This window comes from Leucopleurus acutus (genome assembly GCF_964270905.1).
Source record: "Leucopleurus acutus genome assembly, chromosome: Y".
Classification (NCBI taxonomy): domain Eukaryota; kingdom Metazoa; phylum Chordata; class Mammalia; order Artiodactyla; family Delphinidae; genus Leucopleurus; species Leucopleurus acutus.
This window is the reverse complement of record NC_139164.1, coordinates 14,792,829-14,807,597: the sequence shown is the minus strand read 5'-3', so window position 1 is coordinate 14,807,597 and position 14,769 is coordinate 14,792,829. Positions and strand designations below refer to the sequence as shown.

The following is a 14,769-nucleotide window of genomic DNA, read 5'->3' as shown; positions in this document are numbered from 1 at the left end:
GTTAGGTTCCTTCGAGCCTCTGGTGGCTGAACATCTTCAGCAACCAATCAATATACAACCTTGTTTTGTGTGTTTCTGTTTAAAGACACCTTATCAAATATATATCGTTGGTTCATCCACTGAACTCATAGCCAAACAGCACTGTTACTCACGCTGCAGGAAGCTTGTCTAACAAACATATTCTCTCCATGAGGCCCAGCACAGCCTTCTCGTGAAGGCTACAGACAGAAGGCTTCTCGAAACACTACAGACACTCCTGCCCTGCATTTCAAGGCCACTGCAAACGGCAAAATTACCAATAAAAAAAGCACAAAAATGCGAAAAATATGGCACTAAAGAGACTGTGAAAAGAACGCTTGTTTCTGGTCTGGGCACTGAAACAAGACGGCAGAGCACCAATTTCTCCAACCTCAGCTGGGATCGTGCATTCCTGGCAACTCAAACTTTTTGAGGCTCTGCACGTGCACTGTGCGAATGACTGGGCAAGCGCCCCATGTATTGCTCTGGATGTTACAAATACATTTTAGTGAGCAGGCAAATTCACAAATACGGAACCAACCGCTCATAATGAGGGTCAACTATAACCATTTCTGGAAAACCTCACCTTCTGCAAAAGCAGGGCATCAACATGAGAGGCCTGGGGGAAACAGGGTTGAGGCATACCACTCAAAACCAAATCACTGTAGTCAATCCAGTAACCGGTTCTCCTGGGAGATAAAGCGGACCACTGAGGGAGACAACCTCTGCGGATACTCGAGACGTACAGCAACAGCAGAGTGAAAATGCTAAGACTCAACTCACTGGTGGGAGCCAAGGTGATCCACAGAGGGAGTGGTCCTCTGCACCAGGGCGGGGGGGGATGCCATGGGGATGACAAGGAGGCAGGACAACCTGCCACGTGAGCCATGCTATGGTCTGAACGTGTGTGTCTCCCCACCCAAATTCATACATTGAAAGCCTAACCCCCGAAGGATGGTATTAAAGGTGGGGTCTTTGGGAGGTGATTGGGTCATAAGGGCAGTACCTTCAAGAATGGGACTAGTGCCCTTATAAAAGAGGCCCCAGGGAGCTCCTCTGCCCCTTCCACCATGTAAGGACACAATAGGAAATCTGTGACTGGAAAAAGCACCATCACCTGACCATGCTGGCACCCTGATCTCAGACTGCCAGCCTCCCGAACTGTGAGGAATAAAGGTCTGTTGTTTATAAGCCATCCAGTCTGTGGTATTTTGTTATAGCAGCAGGAACAGACTAAGACAAAGAGCCATACCAGGCTGGCAGCACACTGCCCCGGGTAAGCAGCCCTGAGTGCAGGCCCTCACTTCTAATTTTCCTTAAAATACAGTCAAAAGGGTGCCTGCTGCCAGGGCAGTAAGCAAAGTGGAGGATTTCTTCCTTTCCTGCCTAAGATAATAATTCCACTCCTATTATTCCGCCTCCCATTGTCTGGAAAACAATCTCAAATAAACCAAGTCATCTTCCATGTTACACCACCATCAGAACCTGATTTACAGATCACACAAGAAATAATCAGACACAGAGAAAACGCTTTGCAGCAGGACCAATGTTCACCACCAGTTAGCAAGAAAAATAATACACTCTTACAAAGACAAGAGGTTGGAATAAACACTAAACCAAAATTTCTTTGGCAAAGAGCATGGAAATTTGAATTATAGGACGGGAACCACAAAAGTGCCGGAATAAGATGGTTAAAGAAGTGCAGGGTAGTTATTAAAATATTTGAGCACAGGCTTCTCTCAATTGCTTTATGTATTTTTATATCTGGAGGACTCAACCACGACCTGACAAAACTGCATTTTGATCAAATTGAAAAGTCGCTACAGGCAAAGTGGAGTAATCACCTTACAAGCAATAAAATGGCGATAGTTATTGATTTATTGACTGTCTATGCAACTTTGCTACTTTAAAAGTTTGAAGTCTGAGCCATGTCAAGCTGAAAACTATACCCACTGATTAATGTCCAGGGAAGAATCATATTGCAGAAGTCAGTGGCAACCAATAATAAAAGGGAAGGAATAAAATTAGAAAGCAAAGATTTCATTTTCATTTCTAGAAAAACAAGATGGTAATAGCCTTGTATTTTATGCGGTAAAGAAAATCTCTGAGGGGAAAAAGAAGATGGCAGGCTGCTGACCCACAATGGGTAGCCCGTGTAAGAAAACCCGAGCCAGCAGATCGAAGAATTACAGAGACCTGGACATTCTATTAAAAAGAAGTTCATGGGCTTCCCTGGTGCCGCAGTGGTTGAGAGTCCGCCTGCCGATGCAGGGGACACGGGTTCGTGCCCCGGTCCGGGAAGATCCCACATGCCGCGGAGCGGCTGGGCCCGTGAGCCATGGCCGCTGAGCCTGCGCGTCCGGAGCCTGTGCTCCACAACGGGAGAGGCCACAACAGTGAGAGGCCCGCGTACCGCAAAAAAAAAAAAAAAAAAAAGTTCATGTTACCTGAAATTTAACCAAATCTCTAGTCAAGCAACAACTCCAGGCAATAATGATTGAAACAAAAAGTCACTCTGGAGAACAAATGTATCTTTAAACTTTGGTGGAGCATGTCATCGTCCTGACAATCAGACGCATAATTGGTAAAGGAAAATAAACATGATCTAATCCGTAGATCTAATTGGAGCCTTTCCCTGGGGGCCCAGAAGGAGGTGGTGACTTCGCTTCTGAAGCTCAGGTTAAGAAAGACAGGAGGAACAGAAGCGTAAGAAGAGGGCATCCAGGTCAGAAATAACGGAAAGAGGGAATTCCCTGGTGGTCCAGTGGTTAGGACTCAGCACTTTCACTGCTGAGGGCAGGGGTTCGAACCCTGGTCAAGGAAGTAGGATCCTGCAAGCTGTGTGGCATGGCCAAAAACTTTAAGAAAAGAAAAATGGAAAGAATTCTATCTGGGATCCCCTGGGAGATATAGATGGATAGGAAATGAGAATCCAGCCAAACACAGGAACAAAAAGGAATGAACTCCAGGGACTTGATGAGAAATAAACTTAACCTGTGTAAGTTCAATACGGCACCCAAAGGGATGCAAAGACTGCTGACCCCTGAACAACCCAGGTTTGAACTGGGTGGGTCCACTTATACGTGGATTTAGTTCGATAAGTATCATACCTGTATTTTCGTTTTACAGATCTTTACCTACGTGAGGGGAAAAGTTTGTGTTCGATTAGAGAGCCCAATATGTAGAATCACAAGAACTAGGGTTTGAGTCCTGATTCTATCCAGACTGTTTCAGCTTCCTGCCCTTGGGTGAGTCATTCATCAATTCCTTTGGTTTTGAGGCAGTGAGAGCAGGATGCGGCTTTTCGACTGCACTGGGGGTCAGTGTCCCTAACTCCCACGTTGTTCAAGGGTCAACTATAGTCATCTGCACACCTTAGAGGGGAGCCCTTGCTCCTCTCACCTGGTTTTATTTCTTCTCTCCAATAAGAGCACTTCTGCTGGCAGATGACACCTCTGCTTATGCTTTCAGGAAGGACAGCATCCTAGATCCTGCATCTGAGATTCCTACTTGGTCTGGATCGTCGAGGTCAGAGCACAGCAAACTGCAGCTTGTGGGCTAAAACCGGCCTGCTGCCTGACTTTGTAAATAAGTTCTAGAGGAACACAGCCATGCCCACTCCACATATTGTCTATGGCTGCTTTCACATCGCAACGGCACAGTTGAGTAGTTATGACAAAGGCCAAATGGCCCCCAAAGCCTCAAATGTTTACTATTCGGCCATTTACAGAAAACGTTTGCTGACTCCCGATCTACACGGTGGACTGAACACAGAACCAGCTCAGATTCTCTACCTGTCCCTGCATCTACAGCATTTTCAGTGGGACCTTGCGGCTCCTCTTCATTAAGAGGTAGAGTCTATTTCTCCAGCTCCTGAATCAGGGCTGGCCTTGGGACATGCAGTGGAAGTGACAGCATGCATGTACTGAGTCTAGACCCCAAAGGCGACGCGGCCTCTGCTTTCTTCCTGGGCCTTCTGCCACGAGCAGAAGCCAGGCTAGATGCTGGAAGATGAGCGACCACAGGGAGTCAAGGTGGGTCATCTCAACTGAGGCCATCCTGGGTCATCCAGGCTCACCAAGCACAGATTCATGAGTGAGCCCAGCCAAGAGCAGGTGGCTTTGACCCAATCAAACCACGCAGCTGGCCTGCAGACCGTGAGAAAAAGGGATGGTTATTGTTTCAAGCCACCGGGTGTTTCTGAAAGGGCTGTCATGTAGCAGCATCGTAACAATGTTTAACAGGTATGGTTTACGTGGGCTCCGAGGGAGAGAAGAAATGAAGATGGCTAAGTTAGTTGCCAGGGAGGACAACTAACTAAGTTAGTTGCAGCAACAGATAACACAGCTGGCAACAGAGACAGGATGGAATCGAACTTCACGCTGGAGGTGTCCATCCTGAAGAAAGAGCATCTCTCTTACACAACCGTATTTACCTACACAGGGACTTCGGAAGACACAAAGGACACCTAGGTCTTTTATCCAATCCTTAAAGGCAAGAAAGGATCTACAGAGCATGAGGGTAGCTGTGGGCTTTTCATATTCAACAAGCTATCCTAGCTTGTTGAATGTTTTTAATCACGAAAGGGTGTTGAATTTTGTCAAATGTTTTTTCTGCATCTATTGAGATGATTATGTAATTTTTATTCTTCATTCTGTTCATGTAGTGTATCACATGGGTTTATTTTCAGATGTTGAACCATCATGGCACCTAGTGATAAATCCCATTTGGTCATGGTGTAAGATCCTTTTAATATGCTGTTGAATTCAGTTTGTAGTATTTTGTTGAGAATTTTTGCATCTATACTCATCAGGGATACTGGTCTCCAATTTTATTTTCTTGTAGTGTCTTTTTCTGGCTTTGGTATCAGGGTAATGCTGGCTTCATAAAAGAGTCTGGAAGTGTTCCCTCTTCTTCAATTTCTTTTAGAAGAGTTTGAAAAGAAACTGAATTAATTCTTCTTTAAAAATTTGATAGAATTCACCAATGAAACCATCTGGTCCTGGGCTTTTCTATGTTGGGAGGCTTTTTTATCACAAAGTCCACCTCTTTACTAGTTACAGGTCTTTCACATTTTCTATTCTTCATTATTCAGTCTTGGCAGGTTGTATAGTTCTAGGCATTTATCATTTTTTTCTAGATTATCCAGTTTCCTGGCATATAACTCCTTATAGGAGTCTCTTATAATCCTTCTTATTTTTGTGGCATCAGTTGCAATGTCTCCTCCTTCATCGCCGATTTTATCTGAGTCTTCTCCTTTTTTTTCTTAGTCTAGCTAAAGCTTTGTAAATTTTGTTGACCTTTAACAAAAAGATGGGGCTATTTAACAAAAAATTGATGTTAACACCAACTCTTAGTCTCATTGATTTTGCAACTGCTTTTCTATTCTGTATTTCATTTATTTCCCCTAATCACTATTATGTCCTTCCTTCTGCTAACTTTGGGCTTAGTTTGTTCTTTTTTTGGTCATTGAGGTGTAAAGTCAGGTTGTTTATTTAGAATCTTCTTTTTAAATGTAGGTGTTTATCACTATAAACTTCCCTCTTAATACTGCTTTTGCTGCATCCCATAAGTTTTGGCATGCTGTGTTTTTGTTTTCATTTGTCTCAAGATATTTTCTAATTTTCCTTTTGGTTTCTTCTATGACCCACTGGTTGTTCAAGAGTGCGTTGTTTCATTTCCATATGTTTGTGAACTTTCCTATTTTCCTTGCACTGATTTATAGTTTCATTCCATTGTGATCAGAGAGCATAGCTGGTATAATTTCAATCTTCTTAAATTTGTTGAGACTTATTCTGTTGACATAACATGAGATCTATCCTGGAGAATGTTGTGTGTGCTTGAGAAGAATGTGTATTCTGCCACTGTTGGGTGGAACATTCGACAAATGTCTGTTAGGTCCACTTGATCTATACCACTGTTCAAGTCCTCTGTTTCTTCTGGCCATCTTGCTCTCTTGGTTGTCATTTGTATGGAGTATCTTTTTCTATCCTTTCACTTTCAGCTTCTATTTGTCCTTAATTCTAAAGTGAGTCTCTTACAGCCTGCATAGAGTTGGATCTTGGTTTTTTTTTAATCCATTCAGCCACGTGAAGTCTTTTGATTAGGGAGTTTAATCCATTTACATTTAAAATAATTATTGATAAGAAAGATCTTACTACTGCCATTTTGTTCATTGTTTTCTGCCTGTCTTGTAGCTCTTTTGTTCCTCTTTTCTTTTCTTACTGTTTTCCTTTGTGTTTCATTTGATTTTTTTCTTTGGTAGGTACATGCTTTGATTCCTTTTCATTTTCTTTTGTGTATCTTCTATAAGTATTTTCTTGTGGTTACCATGGGGCTTACATAAAACATAGTGATAAAAATTTACTTTAAGTTGATAACAACTTACTTCAATCACATACAGAAACTCTACACTTTTACCTCTCCCCCCATACACATTTTATATTATTGATGTCATGAGTTACATATTTTATATTGTGCACCTGTTAACATTTTTTATAGGTATAGTTCTTCTTTATACTTTATTTTTTTAACTTCTATACCAGAATTCACTGATTTACACACCTCCACTGCAGCATTACAGTATTCTGTATTTGTCCATATGATTACCAGCGAGCTTTAGACTTTCAAATGTTTTTGTGTTGCTGTTTAGCATCCTTTCATTCCACCTCAAAGGACTCCCTTTAGCATTTCCTAAGGCAAGTCTCGTGGTGATGAACTCCCTCAGCTTTTGTTTACCTGGGAGTCTTTATCTATCCTTGATTTTTTTAAGGACAGTTTTGCCAGATATAGAATTCCTGGTTAGCTGGGGTTTCTTTTTTTTTTTTTTCCCCCAGCACTTTGAATATGTCATCCCACTCTCTTATGGCCTGCAAAGGTTCTGCTGAGAAATCCACTGACAGTCTTACGGGGGAGTCTTTGTATGACATGAGTGGATTTCTCTTGTTGCTTTCACAGTTCTATCTTTGACTCCTGACAGTTTGATTACAATGTGACTCAGTGTGGACTTCTTTCATTCATCTTTTACAGAATTTTTTTGGTTTCTTGGATCTGGATGTCCATTTTCCTTCCCAGATTTGGTAAGTTTTCTGTCATTATTTCTTTAAATAAGCTTTCTGCCCTTTTCTTTCTCTTCTTCTTCTTCTGAGACTCCCATATACATGTACTTTTTCACCTGATGGAGTCCCTTAAGTCCCTTAGGCTTTCTTCACTCTTTTTTTTTTTTTTTTTTTTTGGTCCTCTGATTGGATAATTTCCAATTACCTGCTTTTGAGGTCACTGATTCTTTCTTCTGTTCCATCAAGTCTGTTGTTGAACACCTCAAGTGAGGTTTTCTGTTCTACTATTATATTCTTCAGCTCCAAAATTTCTGTTCCTTTTTTATATTTTCTATCTCTTTGTTAAAATGCTCGTTTTATTCATGGATTGTTTTCCTGAGCTTGTTGAGCATCTTTATGACAGTTTACTTTGAATTCTTTATCAGGTAAATCATATACCTGTGTTTCTTTGGGATTGGTTTCTGGTTATTTATTTTGTTTATTTGGTTGAGTCGTGTTTGCCCATTCATCATGTTCTTTCAACTTTGCTATTGGTATCTACACATGTGAAAAGAGAGCCACCTCTCCCAGTCTTTACAAACTAGTTTTGTACCGAGAAGGACCTTCACCAGTCAGCCCACTAGAGAATCTGGAGGCCTCTCAAACCTTTTCTGCTGATGCATTTTCTCTGGACCTGTGCGTGTAAAGTACTAATTAAAGGAACTTGCCAGTTTATTTGTTCACGAGATCATAACCTCTTGCTCCCTCTGGTATCTGTCCTTGGCTCTGCAAGTTCTCTGGTTCTATAGCAGCAAGCCACCTCACTCTCCTGGGTTCTCAGTGGCAACCAGGCAGCTCCTTGTCCGTACCTCTAATCAGACCAAAGAGAAATCAATTCCTCAGGCAGCCCTGCAAAAATCCAGAGAGCTGGATGCAAACTCCACCTCTCTTCCTGTCTCTTGCTGCAAATGAGGAATGAAGTTAAACAGAAACCAGTCCCCTCAGGCTGTCCTCAGAAAAGCCAGGACATTGGACGCACTCTTTACTCCTCTCCCTCATAAGTGAGAAGCCTCAAGTTGAGGGTCTTCTCCCAATCATGCAAATCCATGCCAGCTGCCACAAGCCACCCACCACTTTCACTGTTCTCAGCTACCCTCAGGCCTCCAACCTATGCTGGTTCCATCAGTGCTATAAGTGGGGAGGAAGGCAAGCCCTGAGGTAGGGCTCTGAAAGGTTGAGATGTTGGAGACACGTTCTACTCTCTCTTTCCCCAGGAGGAGAAACTGCAGGCAGTCTCTCTCACTGCTGAACTGTGCCATCTTGGAGGAGGGGCCGACACAGGTAAAGTGAAATCACTCCTCTTATCTGTTTCAAAGCAACTGTTTTTGGCTTTGTGCTCTTCTGGGGTCCTGCAACTTCCTGACTGGAATCTAGAATTCTCATAAAGGTCTCTATATCATTGTTATTGCTGTTTCTGTGAGGGAACAATAGCCGCAGCTTTCTATCTTACCATTTTGCTGATGTCACTCTGCCCCAAAGCATTATCAGAACTCCTAATTACATTGTGGCTGGAACATCTTCCCACTCCACCATGACCCTCTGCAGTGACGAAAAATGACTTACTTATATTTGCACTCCCATCACTGTCTCTGGCATGTGGTCAATCTTCACTGAAGTGTTTTGAGTTCCTTTAAGTGTGTGGTTATCTCTGAACCGCTGCGGTAACAAAGGCAAGGCCCCATTACAGAATTTTTTTAGGTTCCATCTACGCACCTACCAAAAATGTCTAAGTCCCAATTTTATCACACATAGGATAAACAGACTCAAAAATAAATATGTGAGCAGATGAGACAGCCTAGAAAAAAAAAAGTACAAAGAGAATTAGCTTGTCAGTTTGACTCCTGCACAGCCTCATGAGTCCAGACCAGTCTCCTCTGCACTGGCATCCTCAGGATGATTTGGGGGACATCTGACCCTCAGAAAAGGATGGTAGGAGCCACCAAGAACACCCCCAAGCAGTCCCTGGCTCTGTGCCATGGCTTCCAGGAGCACTTCAGGTACAGAGAACAGAGAGCACCTTTCCTGAAAATTCTAGCCCACGCCTCATTCTGAGTTACTAAATCAGCATTCAAGTTAACAACAAAGTTTCTTTTAACAGTTTTTGGTTTGTCCATCCTCTTAAATCTGATTGGCTCTGCTTCCCGGGAAAAACCAGACTTCTGTGCTAAGGTCCAGGCCAACTTATGTCTGCCATGGGGTTCTACCCAAGCCTTAAACTCTCTGTGCCTCAATTTCCTTATCTGTAAAATGGGTACAGTAATAGTTCATATCCCTCCTGGACTCATCAGGCATCTTTTCCGACCACAATGCTATGAGATTAGAAATCAATCACAGGAAAAAAAAAAACTGTAAAAAACACAAACACGTGGAAGCTAAACACTATGCTGCTAAATGACCAAGCGATCACTGAAGAAATCAAAGAAGAAATTAAAAAATACACAAAAACAAATGACAACGAAAACACAAAAACTCAAAACCTATGGGACGCAGCAAAAGCAGTTCTAAAAGGGAAGTTTATAGCAATTTAATCTCACCTCAAGAAACAAGAAAAATCTCAAATAAACAATCTAAACTTAAACCTAAAGCAAGGAGAGAAAGAAGAAGAACAACAACAACAAAAACTCCAAAGTTAGTAGAAGGAAAGAAATCATAAAGATCAGAGAAGAAATAAATGAAATAGAAAAGAAGAACACATAGCAAAGATCAATAAAACTAAAAGTTGGTTCTTTGAAAAGATAAACAAAATTGATAAACCTTTAGCCAGACTCTAAGAAAAAAAGGGAGAGGATTTAAATCAATAAAATTACAAATGAAAAAGGAGAAATAACAACTGACACAGCAGAAATACAAAGGATCATAAGAGACTACTACAAGCAACTATATGCCAATAAAATGGCCAACCTGGAAGAATGGACAAATTCTTAGAAAGATACAACTTTCCAACACTGAACTAGGAAGAATTAGAAAATATAAACAGACCAATCACAAGTAATGAAATTGAAACTGTAATTAAAAATCTTCCAGCAAATAAAAGTCCAGGACCAGACGGCTTCACAAGCGAATTCTATCAAACATTTAGAGAACAGCCAACACCTATCCTTCTCAAACTCCCCCAAAAATATGCAGAGGGAAGAACACTCCCAAACTTGTTCTACGAGGCCACCATCACCCTGATACCAAGATCAAAGATATCACAAAAAAAAGAAAATTACAGACCAACATCACTGATGACCGTAGACGCAAAAAAAACTCAACAAAAGCAAACAGAATCCAACAACACATTAAAGGATCATACACCATGATCAAGTGGGAGTTATCCCAGGGAAGCAAGGATTCTTCAACATACGCAAATCAATCAATGTGATACAGCATATTAACAAACTGAAGAATAAAAAACGTGATCATCTCAACAGATGCAGAAAAAGCTTTTGACAAAATTCAACACCCATTTATGATAAAACTCTCCAGAAAGTGGGCATAGAGGGAACCTACCTCAACATAATAAAGGCCATATATGACAAACCCACAGCAAACATCATTCTCAATGGTGAAACACTGAAAGCATTTCCTCTAAGGTCAGGAACAAGACAAGGATGTCCACTCTCACCACTATTATTCAACATAGCAATCAGAGAAGAAAAAGAAATAAAAGGAATACAAATTGGAAAAGAAAAAGTAAAACTGTCACTGTTTGCAGATGACATGATACTATACAAAGAAAATCCTAAAGATGCCACCAGAAAACTACTAGAGCTAATCAATGAGTTTGGTAAAGTTGCAGGATACCAAATTAATGCACAGAAATCTCTTGCATTCCTATACACTAACAACAAAAGATCAGAAAGAGAAATCAAAGAAACAATCCCATTTACCTTCACAACAAAAAGAATAAAATACCTAGGAATAAATGTACCTAAGAAGGGAAAAGACCTGTATTCAGAAAACTATAAAACACTGATGAAAGAAATCAAAGATGACACAAACACATGGAAAGATATACCATGTTCTTGGACTGGAAGAATCAACATTGTGAAAATGACTATACTACCCAAAGCAATCTACAGATTCAATGCCATCCCTATCAAATTACCGATGGCATTTTTCACAGAAATAGAACAAATCATTTTACAATTTGTATGGAAACACAAAAGACCCCAAATAGCCAAAGCAATCTTGAGAAACAAAAATGGAGCTGGAGGAATCAGGCTCCCTGACTTCAGACTATACTACAAAGCTACAGTCATCAAGACAGTATGGTACTGGCACAAACACAGAAATATAGATCAATGGTACAGGATAGAAAGCTCAGAGATAAACCCACACACCTCTGGTCAAAAAATCTATGACAAAGGAGGCAAGAATATACAATGGAAAAGAGGCAGTCTCTTCAATAAGTGGTGCTGGGAAAACTGGACAGCTACATGTAAAAGAATGAAATTAGAACACTCCCTAACACCATACACAAAAATAAACTCAAAATGCAGTAAAGACCTAAATGTAAGACCAGGCACTATAAAACTCTTAGAGGAAAACATAGGAAAAACACTCTTTGACATAAATCACAGCAAGATCTTTTTGGACCCCCCTCCTAGAATAATGAAAATAAAAACAAAAATAAACAAATGGGACCTAACGAAACTTAAAAGCTTTTGCACAGCAAAGGAAACCATAAACAGGCCAAAAGAAAACCCTCAGAATGGGAAAAAATATTTGCAAATGAAGCAACCAACAACAGATTAATCTCCAAAATATACAAACAGCTCATGCAGCTCAATATCAAAAAAACAAACAACCCAATCAAAAAATGGGCAGAAGACCTAAATAGACATTTCACCAAAGAAGACATACAGATGGCCAAGAGGTACCTGAAAAGATGCTCAACATCACTAATTATTAGAGAAATGGAGATCAAAACTACAATGAGGTATCACCTCACACCAGTCAGAACGCCGTCATCAAAACACCTACGGACAATAAATGCTGGAGAGGGTGTGGAGAAGAGGGAACCCTCTTGCACTTTTGGTGGGAGTGTAAATTGCTACAGCCACTATGGAGAACAGTATGGAGGTTCCTTAAAAAAGTAAAATAGGGGCTTCCAAGGTGGCGCCGTGGTTGAGAGTCCGCCTGCCGATGCAGAGGACACGGGTTCGTGCCCTGGTCCGGGATGGTCCCACATGCCGCGGACTGGCTGGACCCATGAGCCGTGGCCGCTGGGCCTGCGCTTCTGGAGCCTGTGCTCGGCAGCGGGTTGGGGCCACAGCAGTGAGAGGCCCATGTACTGCAAAAAAAAAAAAAAAAAGTGAAACTAGAACCACCATATGACCCAGCAACACCACTACTAGGCATATACCCAGAGAAAACCATAATTCAAAAAGAGACATGTACCCCAATGTTTATTGCAGCACTATTTACAATAGCCAGGACATGGAAGGAACCTAAGTGTCCACCGACAGATGAATGGATAAAGAAGATGTGGCACATATATATAAAATGGAATATTACTCAGCCATAAAAAGAAACAATATTGAGTTACTTGTAGTGAGGTGGATGGACCTAGAGTCTGTCATACAGAGTGAAGTAAGTCAGAAAGAGAAAAATAAATACCGTATGCTAACACATATATATGGAATCTAAAAAAAAAAAAAAAGGTCAGGAGAACCTAGGGGCAAGACGGTAATAAAGATGCAGACCTACTAGAGAATGGACTTGAGGATATGGGGAGGGGGAAGGGTAAGCTGGGACAAAGTGAGAGAGCGGCATGGACATATATACACTACCAAATGTAAAACAAAGCTAGTGGGAAGCAGCCGCATAGCGTAAGGAGATCAGCTCGGTGGCTTGTGACCACCTAGAGGGGTGGGATAGGGAGGGTGGGAGGCAGACACAAGAGGGAGGAGATACGGGGATATATGTATACATATAGCTGATTCACTTTGTTATACAGCAGAAACTAACATACCATTGTAAAGCAATTATACTCCAATAAATATGTTAAAAAAAACAACAACAGATGAATGGATAAAGATGTGGCACATATATACAATGGGATATTACTCAGCCATAACAAAGAATGAAACTGGGTCATTTGTAGAGATGTGGATGGACCTAGAGCCTGTCATATAGAGTGGAGTAAGTCAGAAAGAGAAAAACAAATATCGTTGTGTTAATGCATACATGTGGAACCTAGAAAAATGGTACAGATGAACCTATTTGCAGGGCAGGAATAGAGACGCAGACATAGAGAATGGACATGGGGGGTGGAATGGGAGGGTGGGATGAATTGGGAGATTAGAATTGACATATATACACTACCACGTGTAAAACAGATAGCTAGTGGGAACCTGCTGTGCAGTACAGGGACCTCAGCTCAGTGCTCTGTGATGAACTAGATGGGCGAGATTGCGGGGGGAGGGGGGGCGGGGAGGGAGGTCCAACAGGGAGGGGATATATGTATACGTATAGCTTATTCACTTTGTTGTACAGCAGAAACTAACACAACATTGGAAAGCAACTACACTCCAATAAAATAATAATAATAATGTTTAAAAAAAAAAACCCTTAAGTATTTCATGAAAACACATTTTCCTTACCACCCTGCATGTTCCCGCATTGCCAAAGTTTATCTAATCAGTCCTTTGATGTCTGTAGCTCACAGAAGGGACCTGATGGATTCCAGTTCTGCTCAGGGAGATTAAGCAAGTCAAACTGAACGTTTGGGGGACCTGCTGCGATTTCTGTTCACCAAGAACTCGTGAGGCCATTAAAACATGAATCCATGCCTGGCATTTTAAATATCTTCTCCTGAAAACTCCTCAAAGTGTTTACATTTATTAGAGACTATTTTCTTTCAAATTAAATACATCTACTCAAAATGAAAAGACCACTAACCGAGAAATTTGCGTGAATCCCATCTGGCTGTGTGACCTCCGCTGAGCCCCGCTGACCCCCACCGCCCTCCTCTCAAAAACTACAGTCCTGGGCTGGACTGTTTCTCAGGTGCTTTCCACCCAGAGCAGATGTCACAGAGACTGAATCTTAGTACCCGCCCCTTCCACACGCTCTGGGACAAGCAAAGAATCTTTATTCATCAAAACTTTTTGTCTCTGCACAGATATTGGTTAAGCCTAGGGAACTTTCCAGAAATTTCAGAGCTGTCTTCACTGCCAGCTGTTTCTATCAGTCATTACAGAGCAGAAAATCATTTGAAAAAAGAACATAATCTTCACTGTTGGCAAAATTGAGATCATCTGAGTGATAATCTCACATCCTCAAAAGCTATAGTGATATCTGTGAGCATTATTGCCCTTAACAGTTAGAAATGGGAACCCAAAAGTGCAACTCAGAAAAGATTATTAAAAACGTAGAAAAAGCAAGCCCCAGGTAAGCAGGGGGATCTTGTAACCAACAAGAAGCCAAGAGTCCACGCTCCTGTCCTTGATGGAAATGCATGCGCACCAGTAGCTGCTAGGAAGATGCTTGCTCCTCTCCAATCAAGCCAGAAGGAAATAGAGACCAGGGACGCCGGACTGGCCTGGGCATAATCACAGGGCAAGTCCAGGAAGTGAGTTATCTACAATCTTCCAACTTGCCCTGCTTTTCGTGCAACTGCTATTTTAGTAAACAGAAGTAGCAAATCTAACGTCCTCATTTTACT

The 14,769-nt window shown here is 41.5% G+C and overlaps 1 protein-coding gene across 1 annotated transcript in view; it reads right to left on the bottom strand.

Moving 5' to 3' along the window:
- Positions 1–14,769, bottom strand: part of LOC309978880 (H(+)/Cl(-) exchange transporter 4-like) — a gene marked incomplete at its 3' end in the record, with an annotated part of 71,029 nt that overhangs the window by 34,681 nt on the left and 21,579 nt on the right.